Source organism: Perognathus longimembris, chromosome 1 (assembly GCF_023159225.1).
Source record: "Perognathus longimembris pacificus isolate PPM17 chromosome 1, ASM2315922v1, whole genome shotgun sequence".
Taxonomy (NCBI): Eukaryota; Metazoa; Chordata; class Mammalia; order Rodentia; family Heteromyidae; genus Perognathus; species Perognathus longimembris.
Genome location: NC_063161.1, coordinates 101474053 through 101497816, shown reverse-complemented (window position 1 = coordinate 101497816; position 23764 = coordinate 101474053). Strand labels below are relative to the sequence as shown.

The 23764-nt window shown below is 38.7% G+C and overlaps 1 protein-coding gene and 1 long non-coding RNA gene across 7 annotated transcripts in view; both read left to right on the top strand.

Annotated features, from left to right (window-relative positions):
* Positions 1 to 23764, top strand: part of Glis3 (GLIS family zinc finger 3) — a 446841-nt gene that overhangs the window by 221914 nt on the left and 201163 nt on the right. The gene's annotated exons all lie outside the window — the stretch shown is intronic.
* On the top strand, positions 1362 to 21890 carry LOC125357721. Its single transcript, XR_007212263.1, has 3 exons — positions 1362 to 4311; positions 20208 to 20211; positions 21880 to 21890. It is a non-coding gene; the product is annotated as an uncharacterized LOC125357721 (long non-coding RNA).

Below are 23764 nucleotides of genomic sequence, written 5' to 3'. Positions count from 1 at the left end.
TCTTATCTGAAAAATAAGATCAGGAACAGGTATTCATAATAGGAACAGAAAGTGAAACTGCTTTTAAAGATCATAAGAGAACAGAGAAATCCTGTTATTTGCCTACAGTATAACCAGAAAGGTAAAATAATGTATATTAATGTTTGAATGGACTTCAGGAGATTAATAGCTCTCACAGTCTTTGGACAGATATATATAATCATGCATACCTGTTTTAGCCAGTTTTATGAAACTTGGCACAAAGGGATGAGGAGTCAGTGGTTTTAGCTTTTGGTCTTTAATCAGTTGCAGGCACTTCATTCATGTCTTCTTGAATAGACTGCCCTCTACCTTACCTCATTACTGGTGGACAGCTCCTGGAGGTCTCCTAGCTTCTTTAGGATACTGGTACCATTGGTGATTGCTAGAATTGGGATCACAATGTTCTTTAACAGCCTATGTATTAAAAGCTTGGTTCTAAGTATGTTGTACAATTGGGAAGCAATGAAAAAAAATTTTTTTGTTGGTCATAGGTCTTGAATATAAGGCCTGTGCTCTGTCCCTGAACTCCTTTGCTCCAGGCTAGAGCTCTACCACTTGGAGCCACAGCACCACTTCTGGTTTTTGAGTGGTTAATTGGAGATAAGAATGCCGTGGGGACTTTTCTTCCCCAGCTGGCTTCAAACTGCAATCCTCAGATCTCAGCCTCCTGAGTAGCTAAGATTACAGACATGAGCCACAAGTGCCCAGAAGGTAGAGAAATTTTAAGAGGTGGGTCATAGTGAGTAAGTTAAGTCGTTGGGAATATTTCCTTGAAGTAGATATAGAGGCCTTAGCCTATTTCTTTTCTGGCTCTTTACTTCCTATCCACCATGAGGTGAGCATCTTCGTTTACTCTGTTTACTGTATGATGGACTGTGTGACTACTTGCCTGAGACAACAGGATGAAACAACCACAGACTGAATTCCTTGAAACTGTGAACTGAAACCTTTCTTCTTTTAAGTTGGTAATCTCAGGAATTTGTCACAGCAAAGGAAAAGTGAGAACAGTGATGGTTTTTGTGCTCTGCCTACTTGGCCTTTACATGTATTCTCAATAGTGCTCGATGAACTGTTGGTTGTCCACTTTTAGTGACAGTTCAGTTGTGGCTGCTGAACTAGTGTTCCATGTGCTAACTTGCAAAGTTCTGCTGATTCTCCAGCTTCTGTGCCGGGGAGCCCCCCACCCATCCATGACCATTGCACTTTCCAGAACCATAAATGAACTGCATCTATGGCTGTTCTTATCTTTCAAAAAGATTATCCTTTCCCTTTTGTGCTACTTTACCATATTATCCTGAAAAAGCATCAAGGAGCTCAAAGATGGTTCAGAAATTGATATTTCAGTTCATTCTTCAGCTTTCATTACCAAAATCATGGCTATTGAAGCTTCACAGAGAAGCTTTCCCCACAAGAGAAGTCATAAATGAAAGGGGTATTCAGAAACCTACCTTCAGAGCCCCTCAACACCTAAAGTGTTGTTTAGGGCCACACTTAAAAGACTGTCATTCTGTTTTCTTGGAATAGTATATATAAAAGGCCCTTCAACTGCCCTTTCTGCATGTGTGCAGCCTTTAGCCTGTCACTAACCTCAGACGAGCTATACCTGAGTAGCACCCAAGTTTCCAAGTCTCAGGCCAGACTGCCTCCTTAGTATGTAAGAAATAAAATACATCAGCAAATCAATGTACCTCACTCTAACCCCCTCACCTCAAAACAAGAAAACTAGCTTTTTTCCCCCTCAGCACTCTATAATTCATACATTAACAAAAAAATTAATTCTGACAAAACTACCTTTGGCCTCTTTCCAAAGACATGAAGTTTTTACTGAAATTGATTGGGAAGAGAGGAACAAATGGGTGTTTAAAAGTATTCAAATACAGGAGCTCAATTGGGACTTTGAGTGGGGCTGTGGGTAGGGGTGAGGGCTGGCACACTGTATGAGCAAAGCGAACCACAGCTGAGAGCATTGTGGTTCTGAAACGGGTGGGGGTGGGGGTGGGAGAAAAGCCATTTGGGATTTTTCAATAGAAGAATGGCTACTTTTTTTTTTTCCCAAATTGCCACTCTTTGGGGTTCACACTGCTCTTTCACTGTACCTTTTTCTTTTCTTTTCAAGCAAGTGCTAATGATTTGGCATCCTGGCTCATAGCTGTATTCTACATAAATACGTTTACTTTCAAGCCTTTACTCAAACTCAACATAATCCCTTTTAGGGAAAAATAAATTTTAAGGAACACAGTTATTAATTCAAGAAAGCCTTTGCTGCTTTTATTGTCACCCAAATCATACATTGTTTTCCACAGAATACTCCCATTTGTTTATATTTCCCTACAGTTTTTGTTTGGGGGAGTTTTGTTTTGTTCTAGTGGCAGCTGAAGTGATGTGGAGTGTTTTCAGCATGAAGTTAATTAACCAAATGTTGCAACCTGGAACTCTGAACACCTGGGCTGACTTAAATTGCTCAGCATCAGTGTGGAAATCTTTAACAGTGGAGAGGGCAGGATTTGGGGTAAAACAGGAAGTAGATGGTGAAAGTTGTTTTTCATTTTATTTTTTAAAATATATATCTCTTCAATCTTGAAGCACAATAAAAAATCCAGTAAGTGTTCTACTCTTGGGTACCATTTGTTCTCAGCAACAGCTCTCAGGTTCTGTTTGACTGATGTTATCTGAGGCTAATGTGTTTGGTTGGCATTGACCCTGATCACTACTCCCTTTTCATTTCTCTCTTCTATAGATCCTTGGACTTCATGATCTTTAAAACTCATATTTTCCAGGCCCCAGTGTCTTATATATGCCTATAATCTCAGCTACTCAGGAGGTTGAGATCTGGGGATAATGGTTCAGAGACAGCCAGGGCACAAATAAAAGTCCACTGGACCCTTACTTCCAATAACTATCAAAATGTCAGAAGCAAGCAGAACAGCAGCCTTGAGAGAAAAAAGCTAAGAGTCAGCACCAAGCCTGAGTTCAAGCCCAGATAGCGGCACATACACACATATAAAATAAAACTCAGATACTTGCAAACCACAGTGTCAAGGCTGCTGGTCATAGGAATTACTGTGATAGTGCAATGACATGTAAGTACTTAAATCTTCCCATTTATTCTTTCTTCCTGCTGAAGTTCTAGGTCAATAGAAAATGTGCAATAGTGAAATGAAAATGTGAATAGTGAAAGTCATGGTACATATCTGTAACTTACCTCAGCGCTCTGAAGGCTAAGGCAGGAGGATGTTGAATTAGTGGCCAGCTTGTCTCAAACACCAAACTGAACTACAACAAAGGAAACAAAATTGATCAAGAAGTGAAGCACTCTTTTATTAAAAATTGAGCAAGCAGTTAGCTACCTCATATGAAGAAATGGGGCTGTGGTCTGACATCTTCAGTTGATGTGGACTTGGCTATGGAATAGCCCATCTTTTTCTTTCACCAGTTCTTAAATCGTAAGATCTAAAACTGATTGAGAATACCAAATTTATATTAAGCATTATTTTAAAAACATCATTAATAACATTCTGATCTGGATAGTGGGTGGTTATGAGGGCCTGTCCTGTGAATTGTAGGATGTTTAATTATTCCCCTGATCTCCCTTACTAGATTTTGTAGCAAACTTCTACCCTCACCTTAGCAACCAGAAAAAAAAAATGTCACTCAGACATTTTCAAATGGATGGTCCCCCGGCGAGAATGACTGGTTTATAAGAAGCCAACTAACTCTACCTGGTCTAGTATCCCAATAATATTCAGCTCATATGACATAGTTTAGTCATGAGCCACCAGGAGAGGCGATACAATAAGACTTTAAAAAAAAAAACAAGTATAAAACATGGTTGACATTCATTAAAATGATACTTTTTAATTGCTTTAGAGTCACCTGGTTTTGTTTTTTTTTAATCTTAATACCCAGGACAGAACTCATCAATTACAAAAAATTCTTACAGGATAAAGTCTGTCCATGGGGTTCTGAAAACTTCCCAGTGATCCCAGTGTCCAAACAAATTTGAGAACTAGGGCAATGATATTTGAATGATTTGCAAATATCCTGTGTGAAGGAGATCTTTCTGTTATTCCTTCATATTACTACCAGTTCTTTTTGGAATTCAGCATGTATCACAATGGCCTGGAGTTTAGAAAGAAAGTTTCCTTGATACATTAAGTCTGTGGAAGGTCCTATTGTTTTCAATCTCCAATGAATTCTCAAGTAGCATTAATGCTGTTGAGCCAGGAGCCCTGATGATGACCATAAAACCCATCTACCCATCCATCCATCCACCATCCATTGACCTACCCTGTCAGGGTCTCTAGCCCTACTTACCCACCTATTCACCATCCAGCCATCAACCCACCCATCTCTCAACCATTCATCTATCACCCATCCAACCATCCATCATCAACCCACCTATCATCTAACTAGCTAGCCAGCTTCTCCTAGCATTTTTGACTTCTCTATTTTTTTAATTCATTGTAGACTTAATTCCATTAAAGGCATTCTTATTATCATTAGCCTTATTAGTTCCATTCAGATTTCCCCCATTCTTCCATACCCTTATTCATCAAAGCTGGTTTTCTTCACTTTTACTATCATTAAAGATTTTAGGGAAAATAATACTTCGTTTTATTGTTTTTCCCCCTCTTATCTGGTAATATATCATCAGTGAGAATTTCTTCTGTTTTCTTTGCAAACATAGCATATTATAATACTTTTTTTTATTAAAATAGACTTTGGGAAGTTAACAATCTTAACAACCATTTGCAAACAAGGAATTAATAATTTTTGACGGAAAATCCTTGGAATTATATATTCAGTGTAGCATTTTTAAATTTTGTGCTAATTTTAGTCTTTTGAAATGTGCAATGCTTCATAATTTATATGTATTGAAAACTCAATTGTTGTGCTTTAGAAATTGAATACCAAGGCTGTGATTAACATGACCCTATTTAAACTCACCATCCATCCAGAAATAAAGAAAAGGCTAATGAGTAAATGTTTGGTCAATTAAGTACCAGAGCTATTTAGTGAATTTTTCTACAGGAGGACCAGAGGATGTAATTTTATTAATCAGGAGGTTGTTGGAATTAGTTGAAGCAGGACTGCCCTTGGATCTCCTCTTAAGATGGAGATCTTCCCAAGTTAGGCCTCTGTTTTAAGATATGTTGTTCCTGTGCTTTGCACTTACTGTTTGGTTGTGCTGAGCCTCAATTTCACTTTGTGAACCATAAAATGATAATTCTGTTTTCTCTGCTTTTAAATAGAGCATCCTATCTCTTACATATTTGTTAATCTACTGCTTATGCTCTCTTAATCATTGAAAAACCTGGAGGTCTCTCCGAAGACTTTAGGACAGAATCTGGACACTGACTAGGAGTGTGTCTGTCCCAAGTGGCTGTACTTACCTTGGTCCATCTTTCCAGGTGGAAAGTGAAAGGAGTTAAGACAAAGTAACTCTTCCCAGAGCTGCTGTCCTGTGAGGTGAGGTTACATAATTGGTAGGCCAATGTCCTGTGAGGTGAGAACTGTTTCTATAAGCCTGGGCTTCTTGACATAGCCAGTAACTTACGGCTTGGAATAAAGACAGGTGCTTGAACACCAGTTGAGAATGTCTCTAGGCTTTACCTCTTCTTTTTTATCTTTTCAGTGGTTAAATAATACAGCATTTTGGTAGGAGAGAAACAATTTTAATACATGCAAATATAATATAAATGAATTTAGCCTCTTGCCAGAGGTTATACTAGGGTAATCTTTTCAGTTCCACTTCAGACGAGTAGAGTCTGTGAATACTATAGGTGTGGAAAAAGTATCCTCAAGGCATTTCTTAAGGATAAAGCTAGACATGGTGCCCAAGCTCCTTGTATTGTTTTTCTTCCTTCCTTTCCCTCTGAGTAGTGATCGATGGTAGGTGAGTTGTTAGTAAGTGATTAATATTGTGGTGGAGGGTCGTTAGTAAGTGACTAATGTTGTCACAAAGGTTGTCCACCTTTGCCCAGTGGCTCATGGAGAAGATACAGGATTACTAGGAAATTCCCCACCTGTGAAAATCAGTGGCAGAAAAAAAATCAGGTGATCAGAGATATAGGAAGAAGCCCAGTGTATCACCTTCTAAATGTTTCTATAGGCTAATTCACCTGCAATCACTGTGTCTAATGCACATATTTAAGAAATCAGGAGTTAGGAAGCTGCACAAATATAAAATCTGAAGAAAAAATGAGCAAAAATATTTGGTAGAGTGGAATATGTACAAATAAACCATGTCACAACCAGAGGGCCAATCATCTTTTTAGGATGTAAGCTAGCATCGTGGTTTACAGAGGAATCCCATGCCCATTCCTAGGATGGAAACATTAAAGAAACATGTCCAGGAAATTCCTTTTCCTTTTAATCAAGAATAAAGCAGCCTATTGAGACCTGGGAAAGCATATTGGATTTCACATTTTAATCTCCCAGATGGCAAACTTTTCTACAACTGGTTGTTTCTCTAAAAGATACAAATCTGGAGTGCTTTGGCATGGAGTTCCAGAATGGCCTTTATCATCTTGATGACAACTTTTCCAATTTAGTTAACAGCTTATTCAGTTGTAAAACTACAGTGACTCATGTAATTAAGAGGTCTCCTTCTGTGTCAACAGAGAGGATTTTGGGAGCTCAGTAACAAGTTGGACAACTTCTCTGCTGTACTTCAAAAGGAGTACTCAATCATGGGATAATATTTTTAGAATACTTTTAGAATGTCAAAACTGGAATATGGCTGGCTGCTAATCATCCTAAAATAAAATTCTTGATTAATTGCAACTAAGTTATCCAAGAGTGACAAAATTTGCTTAGGTCTCATGGAAGTTTTTACCAGGTTATTCTCTCCAAGCCAGGTGAACAGGAAAAAGAAAAGTTCTTCCTTAATGTTCCATTTAAAACAAACAAAAAGCCCCCAAATCTTCCTGAGCTCACAAAGAACAGGACCACATTGTGAACATTTCAAAAGCCAATTCAGTGATTTTATATTAAGACAACAACAAAAAATTTGTTGCCCCTGCCTGGATCTTATATCTTTTCTGATTGTGGGTAGCTGAAAGGTATGTAGAAAACACTACTTCAGGAAAACACCAAAGAGAAAATTGTCCACCACTGTCATAATAATAGTTCATTGAATGGTGTTTTTCTTTAAACATTAAACAAGTAACAACAAAACCATTTACAGCTAAGTGAATTACAGCAACCTGTGAAGAGATACTACAAATTAATCAACTGACCACAAAGGCAACAACATAAAATGGGATAGGCAAGAGAAGTTTTATATTCCCATTCCTGAGAAACTCATATTCTAATGCTTGGGTCATAGCTTAAAATAACACTCAAGCCTTACTCATCAGGATGCAGTGTGTGTGTGTGTGTGTGTGTGTGTGTGTGTGTGTGTGTGTGTGTGTGTGTGTTTAGGGGAGTTAGTATCTTCTTTGGCACTAAGCCCAGTACTTGGTTTGTAGGATATTTGTAACATTAGTCGTATATGTAAATAACACAGAAATGTAACTAATAAACCTAATATATGTAAGTAATATAAATACAATATATAGTATATCATATTTTATAATTAAAGATTATGTAATATAATATATAACTATATTACATGTTATATAGATGAAACTAATATAAATATAAAAATATAAATGTAATACTAATATAACAAATGTAGCTAATACATTAGTTACATATATAACTAATACACATAATGAATGTATACTTTGTTATAGTCTATGTATTTCTTTAGGTTAAAATGTATTTAATACTCTTGATAACTTTATTAGATTGAGGCTTATCGTATTACCTCATTTTACAAATGAGGATACTGAGGCACCAAGAGATCATTAGATGTGTTTACCATCTCAGAGCTAGGAAAGGATAGAATCCTCATTTAAATCTACCCTGTAGGGCTGGGGATATAGCCTAGTGGCAAGAGTGCCTGCCTCGGATACACGAGGCCCTAGGTTCGATTCCCCAGCACCACATATACAGAAAACGGCCAGAAGCGGTGCTGTGGCTCAAGTGGCAGAGTGCTAGCCTTGAGCGGGAAGAAGCCAGGGACAGTGCTCAGGCCCTGAGTCCAAGTCCCAGGACTGGCCAAAAAAAAAAAAAAAAAATCTGTATTCCTTTGATGCCTTTCTCAGTAAATCTTCACAGGAAAAGGACAGTCTTCCTTGTGTATGATGAGTTTGTAAAGCAAGTTTACATTATTTCATATGCTCCTCCAGGTACTCAGTGAGGCCAAGTGTAGCTATTCCTGCATTAGGAGACAGAAAACAGGCCTGGAGAGGTGGGTATTATTCTAAAAGTAACCTGGCTTGTAAATTACAGGGAAGTAAAATGTAGCCATCTCAAGATCTTCTTCCTTCATGTCTATGCTCTATGTTTCAGGTGCAGTGGGGGAGGAAACTCGCATCTGGGCAAGCATTACAGTAGTTTATGCTCATTTCCAGCCACTTCCATTGTTCTTTAATTTCTCCTTTTTCCTGGATCAGTATCAATGGGGTAAGGGGGCTTTGGCATCAAAGTTGGGCCCTCTGAAAAATAGCTCTTCTGAAGTTGCTCCTGAACTACTTACTATCTGAACTACCTCTACAGCCACCCTCAGAACAACTAGTGTCCTTGGTTGTGAATGGATTGGGAAAACCATAGTTCAAGCTAAAAAAAAATTAAAAATCCTAAGTAATGCATTGCTTACTAGGCACCTGGTATCTATGTCTTAATGCTACCTTCAAAGTAGCCCCCTATTCTTTCTACTCTAGCTCAGAGAGCAAACTGCCTTCTGGTTTGAGTGTTGGATCCTACCCTTTTGGCCACTGATAGAATTGTAATAAAATTGGTCTAAATTTTCCATCTTGTTCATTCTCGGTAGAAATCTTACTTTCTATTCAAGATGTCAATCATTTCTCAAAGACCTATTCTTCATTAATACATATTTATACTTTATTATTTATATCCCATCTTGTCTCCTAGAAGTTGAGTTTAAAGTAATGGAAATGTAAAATAGTGAAAAAATACCAGTGTAAAATAGGAAATAGAGATTGGAGAAGAAAATAAAACTTTAGAACAGAGCAAGAATTGAGAGAAAACAAAACAAAACAGATTTGACATGTAGTTCCTTAATCGGGAAACAAAACAAAACAAAAACAACCAGAGGAAAATGTGAAATGTTGTTATTCCTATGATTTCAATTGATAAGGAAGAGGAAAAAGCTTTCAAAATCTATAAAGGAAAATTCTCACTTAAGAGTTGCGTTCAGATGGTAATTCACCATGAAAAGCTTATAGGTATTACGGTAGCAGAGAATCAACAAAATTAATACTCGTAGAATACAATAAATGTAGCTTAAGGTAACAGAGTGAATAAGAGAGAAGACTTTACTCTTGACAGGGGAGATTGGGCCAGGAGCTGGAGGCTGTGTCTCATTAATCCTTGAAGTAAAGGGTAGATTTTGATTGGAGAAGAGTGAAGAGATGGACATTCTGAGCCTAAGGAACGGACAGAACAACAGCAAAGGAGAGGCTCGGACACATAATCATTTGGGCCAACTATGGAAGACCAGTGTTGGGGAAAGCAAGACTGAGGGCAGCTAACATGAGGCTGCCATTTAGGAAGCTGAGTAGGTCTAAGGAAAGGTGGAGCCCTGAATTCTGCTTGGAGAAGTCTATTCTGGCATGTCGAGAAGGAGGCATAACAAAGGCCAGAGGCTGGACAGGAGGCAGTAAGGACACTGTTGGCATAACTGAGAAGAATAAAAACAGAATGGAACCCAGGCACTGCTGGCTCACACCTGTAATCTTCACTATTCTAGAGGTTGAGATCTTGAGGACCGAGGTTCAAAGCCAGCACTGGCAGGAAAGCCCATGAAACTGGTCTATAATTAACCATCAAAAAGCCAGAAGTGGAGCTGTGGCTCCAGCAATAGAACAGAAGCCTTGAGCAAAATATCCCAGTAACTGAACCCAGATCCTTACTTCAAATCCCAGGACAAGCACTCCCCTTCCTTCCCCTACTGTAAAAAAAAATAGAACTGAGGTTGACAGCCCGGTCGACTGGGTTGGTGACAATGGAAATGAAAAGTAGAAACTGTCAAATCTGTTAAAGACTTCTAATTCTCTTCTTGAAAATTGATTGAGATGGAATCTTGCTAACTATGAGCCACTAGCTTAGAAATAATTCTCCCTCCCTCCCTCCTTCCTTCTCCCTCCCTCCCTCCTTTCCTTCTTTTCTTCCTTGCTTTGTGTGCTTTGTGTGTGTCAGTACTGGAGCTTAAACACAAGATCTGGGTGATGACTCTTATCTTTTTTTGCTCAAGGCTGGCACTCTACCACTTGAGCCACAGTTCCACTTCCAGCTTTTTGCTTGTTAATTGGGGATAAGACTCACACACTTTCATGCCTTGGCTGTCTTTGAACTATGATCCTCAGATAGCCTCTGGAGTAGCTAAGATTTTGAGTATGAGTCACTGGCATCTGATTTAGAAACAGTGTTCTAAGAATGTAGGCAGACCATCAGCAACCTATATTACTTGACAGTTATACCATCCACAACAGACAGCACTGCAAGACAAGTGTCCTACTAGAGTTGTGAAGTAATGAAGCCTCCTTCTGTGTGCTTTGCTTCCCTCACCACTGAATGACGATAGGCAACATTGTAAGATAGTATAAGATACAGCTTCTAAACAACAAAATTCCATACTCAGGCATGTGAGGAGTTTGAGCTGCCAACGTTTTCATTTAGGAAGTGTGCCCAGACTCAAGTTCACTGACTCCTGAGGACAGAAAGACAGATACTGTTGGAAAAAAGCTCCAGTGACTCGAAGGTCATGGGTCACTCCAAGGTATTTCTTGAAGACTTGGAAATGTGGTGGTCTGCAAAAACAGCAGTAAATGTGACAACTGGGAGAAATTATTATGTGGTTCCCTGTGAATCCTTTTAGGACAAACATCAGTACAACAGAGACCCCAAAGAGTGCTCAGTTAACATCCCCAATTATGAGGTGATATCAGCTGAGATTTTGTTATTGGGAAATACTCTCCCTAATTAACATAGCTGTTTCCTGGATATGCTCACAGGTCTGTGCTAAATTCAGATACCAGTTGGGGAAAAATACTGAGGGCTCTGCTTTAATTGAAAATATAACAATTGGATTGTGGAATCCCATTATTAATTATAGAGGTAGATTCTTCTGTTTCTAACCTACTTTCGGATGATATTTTGTCCGATAGAAGTAATGTTTCTGAACATCTGTTGCAATGTTTTCAATTCCATACCTCAATCAGAACCCAGAAATACAAATGGAATTTTTGTCATTCTAGTTTTCTTGAGTCCTTTGATTCCCTCACTGGGGAATGGAACAAATCCTTGTGCTGTCATGTGCAAGCATGGAATTTTAGTTCATCTGGAGTAGCTGGTATTTTGCAAGTTGGTTAAGGAATCATTTCCAGGAATTGCCAATTGCTGAGCATGTAGCATTACTTACATTTGGCCCTATGATTGAACTTAAATGTGCATTGGAATCAACTAGAGATTTCATTAAGTAGATCTGGGATGGGGCCCTAGATTCATCATTTTGAGCAAGTTTCTGAGTAGATCCCACCGTGGTGGAGCACATCTTGAGGACAGTGTTCAAGTCTCCCCCTGGCCTTTCTCCATTTATCCTTTCCATATGCAATGGAGTAATCCACAGGACCAAGGACTGATGCATACTCACACTCCTGTGGTTCTTTCTTGTTGACCTTTCTGTGTACTCTTATGAGTCCAGAATTTTCTGCTTAAATGGTTTGGATGGAATCGCCTTTTCTGAGCTTCCTTTGTTTCTTCCCCTCACCCCGAAGTGAATGTACTCCAGAGAGATCAGAGGCATGAGGCCAAGGGATGAATGCCTCTAGTGTGGAGCTGTTTGTGATATAAGATAGATCTTGGTAGGAAAAAGATGTCACATTAGTGTGTAGGTGGTTCTCCTGGCCATTCACCTTCTAGTGCAGAATTCAGAGAAGTTCAAGAATAATACATTCAACCTGGTGTCTCTGAAAACCTGAGGAAGAATGTCTTCAGCCATAGGGATTCAGGACTTGGAGGGCAGAAGTTGAGTGGTTAAGCAGAAGTCCTCTGGCCTGCAGTAGGAGGGCTTCCATTTATACCATTGCTCCTGTACTATATGTGGAAAGGGAGGTATAGATCCTCAACAGATGAAATTCTGTGGTCACTTACCTTTGACATTATGCATGTGTTTTCTTAGATATCCTGTTAGACATATTATGATTTGTTAGACTGCTACACATTGTACATCTGCTTCTGTATTTCTAGTTGGTTTTATAGACAGTGTACTTGATTGGTAGACAATATATTTATTTAATAGATCTGCCAATATTTTTCAATACATTTTTCAGCTGGCAAAATCTTCTAAAGATAAGATGGGAAGTTCCTTTCACTCATACTCCCTAAGAAGTTAGCAGGAATAAAAGGAAGGCACGATGAGATGCTGAGGACAAAGGCATCTTACCCTCACATCGTAGCATCATGTACTAAGATACCAGGAGATGGCTCATAAACACACACCATTCAGTAGGAAAATGTTAGGAAGCCACATGACACCTCAATAACCACTGGAATGGCTAGCAACAAAAAAGTAAAAAATAAAATTGAGGTCTTATTCAGCAAGTAAAGTTTTCTCTCATTTTTATATTTTTATGTTAACTGAAGAACAACATGCATACAGAAATGAATAGAAGCCATAATGTCAAGATCATTGAATTTTCCGAAGTGGGCTGAGGGTATGGCTCAAGTGCCTAAGCACCCACTTAGTAAAACTCAAAGGTCAGATTTCAAACTCCAGTTACATTACCAAATAAACAACAATCCCAAAGTTACACAAATTTGAAATCCAGATGAAGAGAGAACAGAAGAAAAAAAATGACTTGATACTAGGTCATGAATTCAGGTTCTTAACTAGCTAAACGTGATCAGCAACTCGAAACATGTCACAACCCTTTTTAATTTAGTTTTTTGTTTGTTTGTTTGTTTTGGTCGTGGGGCTTGAAATTTGGGCGGGGGCACTGTCCCTGAGCCCTTCAGCTCAAGGATAGTGCTCTACCACTTGAGCCACAGTACCACTTTTAATTTAGTTGTTTTTTTTTTTGTTAACAAAAACAAAACCCCAGAATCTTCCATTTTGCTTCAGTTATTCTGTACTGAACTGCTCCTATTTATGTTGCTCATATAGCTGATATGGCAAGAGATGACCATAATTCCATTTTTATTGGGTAAGATGATATCTCAACTGGTTTTTCCTCTTGGCTAGCCTCAAATTGTAATCTTCTCAATCTCAGCCTTCCAAATCTCTGGGATTATAACGAGGAACCATTTTGAGCTCTTTTTGCTAACAGTTTTAACATAGCGGCTGTACGGTATAAAAAAATGAGAAAGCCTTTGGTCACAATGAGGGAATTAACACATGTGTCTCTGTGTATATCTCTGTGTCCTGTGTCTTTGTTCTGGTAGTGGGGATTGAACTCAGGGCCTAGGCGTTGTCTCTTAGCTTTTCCACTCAAGACTGGCATTCTACTACTTAAGCCACAGCTCCACTTTTGGCTTTTGGGTGTTTAAATAGTGAAAAGAGTCTCACTGACTTTCCTGCCACAACTAGCTTCAAACCTTCATCCTCAGATCTCAGCCTGTTTAGTAACTAGGATTACAGCAGGTATGAGCCACCAGCACTTGCTTAGGAATTGACTATTCCTTATCTTTATAGAAACTCAGGCATTGTATTTATCATTTTACACAATGAATTATCTCATTTGACTGTCACAGAAATCCCCCCAAACAGTGTCTTAGCACCCTCATGCACATGGAGAAACTAGCCCAGAAGGATTTAAACACTTAGCATCATGTAACCATGTGTCCTAGAGTCAGGCACTGACCCTTCAGAGTTCTTTGTGGTGTGCTGTGTGCCTGATACCTGCCTGATGCCCAGTGACCATTTGTTAAACGGATGCAGGAAGAAGTGCTGTACTGTAGCCCTGATGGATCTGGGCTGCACTGATTTGTTCTGGCATATGTTTGCAGATGACACCATTGAAGAAGAGGTGATGAGACCCCTGCCCACTCGGTTCCCACTTCCTGGAGGCTGTAAGCTGGCCTTCAGTTGGACAAGGCTGAGGGATCTTAAGAGTTACTGACAGATTGATGGCCTGTTAGCCCGAGTACCTCTCCTGCAAGGGTTCCGCTAGGCTGTTCTCATTTAGAGACAAGTGTCTGAATACCTCATCGGCCTGGAAACTGGCAGGAATAATGGACTAGTTGGGAGACTGGATTGAACAGGATTCTAGTGAGCTGTCAAATGTGATTGCTGAAATGATTTCAAGATGAGCTTATCAGACTGTTCAGGAACAGAGAACAGGCACACTGCATATTATTTATGGCATTCACTCTTGCAGCTAGGAACAAATTATAGCATGTCCCAGGCTCAGATTTAAATTAGAATATTCTGGTGTGTATGTACAGATTAACTGAACAATAGAGTTAAGAGACAAGATCCTCAAACCTGGATGACAAAAGAGTGAGAATATGTCTAATTTTATGGTGCATTTTGAACATGTTTTCATCCCCCAATGAACTGGCTGTCCTTTACCAACTGGGGATGTGAAAGGCACTTTCATGCCTCCAATTGTGGGCTATTTTAGCAATAGTCTTGCTGAGACTTACAATGTTGCTGAATTATATTGTTTTCTGTGACTTAACTGCTTGGATAGATCTTACAGAATCTTCTAGGATCATTTTAGGGATTTTGAGATGACTAAGAAAGGCTCAGTTACATGAATGCAACCTTGTAGGCAGGTTACTAAAAGTGCCTCCTGGTGGATTGTAAGTATGGTATAGTAGATCTCATTATACTGCAGAGGGAATAGTGTATCTCTGTGTCCTAGGGTTTTGCTTACATTGATTGTGGTGACATGAGCAGATATCAACTTCCAGGGGGCCCCATTAGAGGACCCTTCCTTCTTGCTCTTTCTGTTCCTGTCAGATAGGAATCAGATTTGAATCCTGGTCTTTCTAGATGTAAAAACAAACTTATACATTCCTCATTTTTCTGTTTTTTTTTTTTATGAGTCACAAAACCCATTTATTTCTTTGTCTTTTTTTGTCAAAGTAATGTACAGAGAGGTTACAGTTACGTAAGGCAGTGAGTACATTTCTTATTGACCTTTTTACTTATTTCCTTCATTTTTCTCCCACCTTCCCTTCTCCCCAGTTCACTCCCCACCTTCCCCTGAGTTGTACAGTTGGTTTATAGCATATTGTCTTGTACGTATTGATGTTACATTTGTTCTCCCTTTACCCTTTCTTTGTCTTTCCATTTTGATGTTCCCTTTCCCTAGATCTGATAAATGTACATAAAATACCCAGTGTACCAAAGTCAGTTACAGTGACAGCAGGGGTAAAACCATGGGAAAAAAGACAAAAGAAAAAGGCATAATTTCATAGGGTATATTCCAGATCTGAGCAGTTTTATCTGGTAAAGCGAAAGATTAGAGGTCTTGGGACCAAAACGAAACTTTTTTTGCCAGTCCTAGGGCTTGAACTCGGGGCCTGGGTACTGTCACTGAGCTTTTGCTCAAGCTGGCACTCTACCACTTGAGCCACAGCACCAGTTCCAGCCTTTTCTGTTTACGTGGTACTGAAGAACTGAACCCAGGGCTCATGCATGCTAGGCAAGCACTCTACCACTCAGCCACATTCCCAGCACCAAAAAACTTATTTTAAAAGAAAATTATATGGGGCTGGGGATATGGCCTAGTGGCAAGAGTGCTTGCCTCGAATACATGAGGCCCTGGGTTCAATTCCCCAGCACCACATATACAGAAAACAGCCAGAAGTGGCGCTGTGGCTCAAGTGGCAGAGTGCTAGCCCTGAGCAAGAAGAAGCCAGGGACAGTGCTCAGGCCCTGAGTCCAAGCCCCAGGACTGGCCAAAAAAAAAGAAAAGAAAAGAAAAGAAAATTATGAGGCCAAGCACTGGTTGCTCACTCCTGTAATTCTTTCTATTTTTTTCCCTGAAAAATTTTTTATTTATTTTTATTTTTAAAGTGATGTACAGAGAGGTTACAGTTTCATACATTAGGCATTGGATACATTTCTTGTACTGTTTGTTACCTCGTCCCTCATTCCCCCTTCCCCCCTTTCCCTCCCCCCCCAAGAGTTGTTTAGTTCATTTACACTAAACAGTTGCAAGTATTGCTTTTGTAGTCATTTGTCTTTTTAACCCTGTGTCTCTCAATTTTGGTATTCCCTTTCAGTTTCCTAGTTCTAATACCAGTATATCCAGTTTCCAACATACTCAGATAAGATACAGAGATAGTGCAGGTACAACCACAGTAAGGGGATACAAGAAGATCATCAATAATATAAGCTACCATTACACATAGCACGTTGAAAGTAGTTACAACAGTGATATAACAATTGTTTCCCTAATATGGACTTCATTTCACTTATCATCTTATGTGTTCATAAAGGTATAGCTATTGGGCTCTTGTGATCCTCTGCTGTGACTTGCCTAAACCTGTGCTAATTATTTCCTATGAGGGAGACCATAGAGTCCATGTTTCTTTGGGTCTGGCTCACTTCACTTAGTATAATTTTTTCCAAGTCCTTCCATTTCCTTATGAATGGGGCAATGTCATTCTTTCTGATAGAAGCATAAAATTCCATTGTGTATATGTACCACATTTTCCTGATCCATTCATCTACAGAGGGGCATCTGGGTTGGTTCTAGATTCTAGCTATGACAAATTGTGCTGTGATGAACATTGTTGTGCTGGTGGCTTTAGTGTGTTCTTGGTGTGGTTTTTTGTGTAGATGCCCAAAAGTGGGGCTGCTGGGTCATAGGGGAGCTCTATGTTCAGCTTCTGAGGAATCTCCATACTGCTTGCCAGAGTGGCTGAACCAGCTCATATTCCCACCAACAATGAAGTAGGGTTCCCTTTGGCCACATCCCCTCCAACAATTGTTATTGTTAGTTTTCTTGATATATGACATTCTTACTGGGGTGAGATGGAATCTTAATGTTGTTTTGATTTGCATTTCTTTTATGGCTAGTGATGTAGAGCACTTTTTCATGTCTTTTGGCCATTCTCATTTCCCCTTCAGAGAAGTCTCTTTGTAAGTCTTTAGCCCACTTGTTGAGGGGGCTATTGGTTCTTTGCAGTTTTGTTTTGGAGGAATGTAATTCTTTTAGTTCTGCATATATTTTAGATATGAGGCCTTTGTCCATTGTATGGCCAGTAAAGATCTTTTCCCAATCTGTGGGCTTTCTTTTTATCTTGTGAGCTATGTCCTTTGCCGTGCAGAAGCTCTGCAGTTTGATGCAGTCCCATTTGTCCATCCTTTCTTTGATTTGTAGCATTTCTGGGTCTTTGATAAGGAAGTTCCATCCAGTGCCAAGAAGCCCAAGTGTTTCTCCTATTCCTTCCTTTAGTGTTTTCAGGGTATCTGTTTTAATTTTGAGGTCTTCAATCCATTTGGAATTGATTTTGGTGCAGGGTGATATATAAGGATCTAGTTTTAGTTTGTTGCATGTGTTGAACCAGTTTTGCCAGCACCATTTGTTAATGAGGCTATCTTTCTTCCATCCTATTGTTTTAGGTCCTTTATCAAAGATTAAGTAGGCATAGTTCTGTGGGTTCATTTCTGGGTCTTCAATTCTGTTCCATGGGTCTTCAGGCTTGTTCCGGTGCCAATACCAAGCTGTTTTTATTACAATAGCTTTATAATACAGCTTGAAGTTGGGTATTGTGTCCTCCATCACTGTCCTTTCTGCTTAAGATTGTTTTTGCTATTCTGGGTCTTTTATTGTTCCATATGAATTTCTGGATTGCTTCCTCTATTTCATTAAAAAATAGTGTTGGGATATTAACGGGTATTGCATTGAATTTGTAGATAGCCTTTGGTAATACTGCCATTTTGATTATATTAATCCTCCCAATCCAGGAGCATAGGAGGTTTTTCCATTTCCTTAGTTCTGCCTTAATTTCATTTTTCATGTTTTTAAAATTCTCATCATAGAGGTCTTTCACGTCTTTGGTTAAGGTTATTCCTAGGTATTTCATGTTTTTTGAGGCTATTGCAAAAGGAGTTGCTTTCCTGATTTCAGCCTTGGCGTTTGGGTCATTAGCATATAGAAAGGCCATTGATTTTTGAGGGTTTATTTTATATCCTGCAACTTTGCCAAAGTTTTGGATCAGCTCTAGTAGCTTGGGAGTAGAGTCTATGGGTTTTTTTTTTTTCCAAATTTTTATTATCAAACTGATGTACAGAGAGGTTACAGTTTCATACGTTAGGCATTGGATACATTTCTTGTACTGTTTGTTACCTTGTCCCTCATACCCTCCTCCCTCCTCCCCCCCTTTCCCTCCTCACCCCCTTTCCCTTCCCCCCCCAAGGTGTTCAGTTCACTTACACCAAACAGTTTTGCAAGTATTGCTTTTGTAGTTGTTTGTCTTTTTTTACCCTGTGTCTCTCAATTTTGGTATTCCCTTTCAATTTCCTAGTTCCAATACCAGTATACATGGTTTCCAATATACTCAGATAAGATTACAGAGATAGTGTATATACAATCACAGGAAGGTGATACAAGAACATCATCAATAATAGAAGCTACAGATACACATGGGACGTTGAAAGTAGTTACAACTGTGATATAACAATTGTTTCCATAACATGGAGTCCATTTCATTTAGCATCATCTTACGTGTTCATAAGGGTATAGCTGTTGGGCCTTGTGATGTCTATGGGGTTCTTTAGGTATAGGATCATGTCATCTGTGAAGAGAGAAAGTTTAACTTCATCTTTTTCTATTTGGATCCCCTTTAAATTTTCTTCTTGCCTAATTGCTCTGGCTAGGAATTCTAGTATTATGTTGAAGAGAAGGGGAGAGAGCGGACATCCCTGTCTTGCTCCTGATTTTAAAGGGAATGGCTTAAGTTTTTCACTATTTAGAGTTATGCTTGCTGTGGGTTTGTCATAAACTGCCTTGATTATATTCAACACTCCTGTAATTCTTGCTACTCAGGAGTCTGAGACCAGTGGATTGTGGTTCAAAACTGGCCCAGGGAAGAAGAGTCCCTGTGAGAGACTCTTATCTCCAATTAACCACTCAAAAATCAGAAGTGGTTCTGTGGCTCAAGTGGTAGAGCACCATCTTTGGGCACAGAGAGGCAAGAGAGACAGTGTCAAGGCTCTGAGTTCAAGACCCACAACCAACAAAAAAGGAGAATATTATGAGGATTAAGTAAGATAATAGTTATAGTGCTGATAAATGTTAGTCGTGTCATCTTTTTTCCTGGTAATTTTCACCAAAAACTGGTTAAAGTGCTTTAATGCATACTTTTAGAATAGCCAAGAAATGTGATTTTTTAAAAATAGGTATGAATAGTTGTGGGTTCTAGAACTGGAAGTGTATTTTTCATTATGAAACAACTTCTGTATATCATTTTACTGAACTACATTATACATACATGTTTTTATATTTCTCATGTGTATCTACACATATATGATATGTTACATAATATAACATACATGTATGTTATATATGATATGTTATTTATTGATGCTATAAACACATACATACATATTTTTCTCCTGTTTTGAATCCTTTCCAAGCTCCTTTGGAAAATGCAGGATAATAGTGAAATTTAAAGTACATGATTTTGAGCTTTCAAAGTGAGTCAATAAAACTCATGTTGATCATTGTTGTTTTGTAATAACTAAAAAAGTGTTATTGCTCAGATATACATTGATAAAAATAATTGCATGCTTGATAGAGAAATGAATGGACTTGAGTCTGGGGTTGATAATTGAAAGGGGTCTGTAGTATGTATAATGACTGACACTTTTTCACTAAGTGAAGTGCTAAGTGGATAAACCTACCTGTTCCAATCAACCTGAGGGCCTCCTCCCTCCTGGGATGTTGAGTGCTTACTTGGTCAAGGATCTATGTGTTTACCATCTTGATGCTAGGGGCTAACTATATTCTCTCGGGTTCTTATAACCTATAATTAATCATGTTCTTGGGACCATGATTTGAAAAAAAACAATGGATGGGTTGGGAATGTAGCTCAAATGGTTGAGTAGTAGATTTATAAATCTACTATGTATAGATCTCTGGGTTGAAAGAAACAAGACATGTTCTTTTTTATTGGTTTTTGTTCTTGTATAGTACTAACAATTAAACCCAAGGTCTTACATATGCTAGACAAGCACTCAATCACTTGGTTATCAGTCCTTATATTTCTATTTGGGTTTGGAGATATTATCTCCCTAACTTTGCCAAGGCTGGCTTTGAACTCCAGATCCCCCTTCCTTTACCTCCTGAGGAATTGGGATTATAGCCATGCACCACCATACTGTCTCCATGACTTTGGCTCCTTAAATACCATTTGAAACATTTGTTATTAATTGTGATATAGAGTATCCCATATATTTTTGTCTATTATTTCCATAACAGAGCTATCCATGTACAAAACTTTTTATGCGCAACAAACATGAGTTACATACTCTTAATATGTTTTCTTTTCACTCCTGATTTCTTAGGATTGTTTCATTTTGGTGTCACTAATGAGGCCTCCAAGATGAGGTGGTAATGTAACTCAAATGGTAGAGTAGTATTTATAAATCTAGTATTTATAAATCTCTGGGATGAAAGAAACAAATAAAACAAGACAAAAACTTCCATGGGCTCACTTTGTTCCTTCTTTTTATCAAAATTGCAACAGTTACATGAGACTTAGGACATAAGAAAAAATATTATAAGCACAACCTGATACCTAGATATTTAAACACTGTATCCAATCATTATTCATCTATTCTTTCCATAAACATGTATCAAGCTTTTCCCCATTTCTCCTTTGGCTTAAGTGCTAGGGGCCCAGTGTCCAACACAACAGGCACAAAGGAGTTTACTGAATAGTAAGGGACATGAATACCCATCAAAAATCATAGAACTAAGTGATAAATGTCTGGGATAAATAGGAAGAAGCAATCTAGTTAAGGACATATATTGGGGAAAGACTATATCAATTGAGCTGCGTTAGAAAGGTAGAGCAAACATTAAGGAAATCTTGCCTGAAAACTCAAGTTTTGGTCCCTATTGTTTTGCTGATGTGCATGGGTAGAGTTTTAGTAACAATGATGAGGAACAAGATTCCTCCATTTTCCTCCCTGAGTGCCAAGTAGTGTATGCATCATATCCTCTGAAATCCTTATCAGCTCATCTTTGAGTAAAACTAGAAGAATGAAGACACAGATTTTCCTGGACTTCATCTTGCTCTTCCTAATTAGATGTAAGCATTGGCCTCATGGAGCAGCCCCATCTGTTTTGTCTACCTTTGTTGCTCCAGAAATGAACGGGACTTATCCAGGAATAAGTTTGCTCCAACAGAGAGGAGATGAAGAGAAAAAAAAAACAAAAGCAAAGGAAAATTAATTAATTCTATCACACAGTCATTTTCCTGACCTTTATTTTGTTTCTTGATGTGATGACAACCATATTTGCAGCTTGTACAGCCATGATACTAATTAGAGTGGAAACATAGCACTTTTGATAAATTTCCTTCTAGAAATGGTTTATTTAATGCAATCTCATTCTGAACACCTGCAGACAGGCTGTTGCATGCATTTGGTGGGATGTTAGGAAATGGCCTCTCTTTGATGCTCATCATCATCACTGAGGAAAGCAGCATTCTACAGCTCTGCTTCTTGAACCATTTATGTTTTTTGTTTAGAAAACATTTTGTTTGGGCTGGTATTGGGGTTTGAACTTGGCCTTGTCCCTTAGTTTGCTTTCTCAAGACTAGCCCTCTACCATTTGCGCCACACCTCCTCTTTTGATTTTTTGCTGGTTAATTGGAGATGAGAGTCTCATGGTTTCTCCTGTCTGGCTTGGCTTCAAACTTTGAACCTCAGATCCCAGCTTCCTGAGTAGCTAGCCATTGGTGCCCTGGCTTCTTTCTAATTTTTCATCCATGAGAATGAAACATGATCCTATTCTATAAAACTTAATATGTCACTTGCATTGACAACAGAGGCCTGTGCTCCATCCAATTGGAATCAAGTCCCCTGCACACAGAGATGTCACAATGCTTCACGGGCTTCTGATTATTCTCAGTTGCATGGCCTGTCACTTTGAGGGTTGGTAACAACTAGTTTGTGAACCATCCCACGAAGACAGAATTGGAATGTTTCTGTCTCTTCCCAAGCCGAGACCACTTTCTAGTGTCCAACTTCCAGTGGGACAGTATCGTCACCTCCCTTTCTCTGATTCCTTCTCTTATAGAGTTTGTCAGAGGTGAAGCTGAACATTGCATTTAGCCTTCAGAGACAGCAGCTTTAGCCCACATGTCTATCATGTTCTTGACATGGAAAAAGAAAGTTCTGAGAGTTTTCTGTACTGGTTCTTTAAACAGAGGCCTGAAATGGCAGCACTCTTTCTGTGTTTAAGAATGAAATCAAACATTCTTGGGGTGACAATGTTTTAGAATCTGATAGTCTGTCTAGTAGGTACACCCTAGGTCTGCTCCTAGGATTTTCTGTGAAAATTGAAGAAAAACTAGCAGAATGGAGTTTTCTTGGAGAAAATTGTATAGTTGCTCTGTGTAAGTGTATCTTGGTTTACTACATAGGACTTAAGAGAGAACTTGCTTTTCACTACCAGGAGATTGGAATTTAAAATAAATAACAAGAATCATTCAGACTGTGTGAAATAACACATATAGATGGCATTTTCAAGACTATTTTAAGTGTATTTTTCCAAGAAAGATTTGATAACTATAGTTCCATATTCAAATGGTTTTCTTTATAAAGCCATATAATTAAATTTCCAATTTGTTGATGTATAATCCATGTGTTATAAATTACACCCCTTAAGGAGAGAATTCAATGAGTTTTGCAGGTGTGCATACCCTTGGAATCCATTGTCAAGAACATTAGAGCAGAAAACTTATTTATCATCTCCAGAAATTTCCTCTGGCCTCATCCTCATCTTTCTCTCAGGCCCCAGTTCCAAGCAACTATGGAACTGGACATTAATCTCTGTAAATTAATTGTCATTTTCTAGAATTGTAGGTAGATGGTGTGATGTAGTATGCAGTTTTGTATGCATGGGTTCTTTAACTCCTCTAGTCACCATGAGTCCCCTCCATGTTGCATATGTCATTAGTTCATTCTTTATCCTGTGGTATAGTACTTTAATAATGTCCTTGGGACATTAGTTCCAGTTTTCAACTATTGTGAATAAAATAACCATAGCATTTGTATACAAGTCTCAGCATGAGAAAACGTTTGCATTTCTTTTGGGTAAATATTTAGGGAGATGGCTGGGTTACATGATATGTGGGATGTTTTAACTTTGTAAGGAATTGGGACAGGACATTTCTTGCTATAAATTCAGCCACTAAACAATGTACACACATTGTCATCTTAGAAGGTTTTAGTTTTTTCTACAGAAATGGGTAGAATTCAGTGGGGTATTGCAGGAAAGTGGCAGAGATTCTCAAAATGCATATTGGAAATGTGCTTTTATGAAACATCAACAGGGAAAACTGATATATGTAGATGGAGGGAATTGTAGCCATAGTGATAACAGTCTAAGCATAGTACTTGGGGAATCTGACTAGGGTGTAATGGATTCTTGCATTTATAAGGCACAAAATAAAGCATGAAAATTACTTAAGACTTTACTTA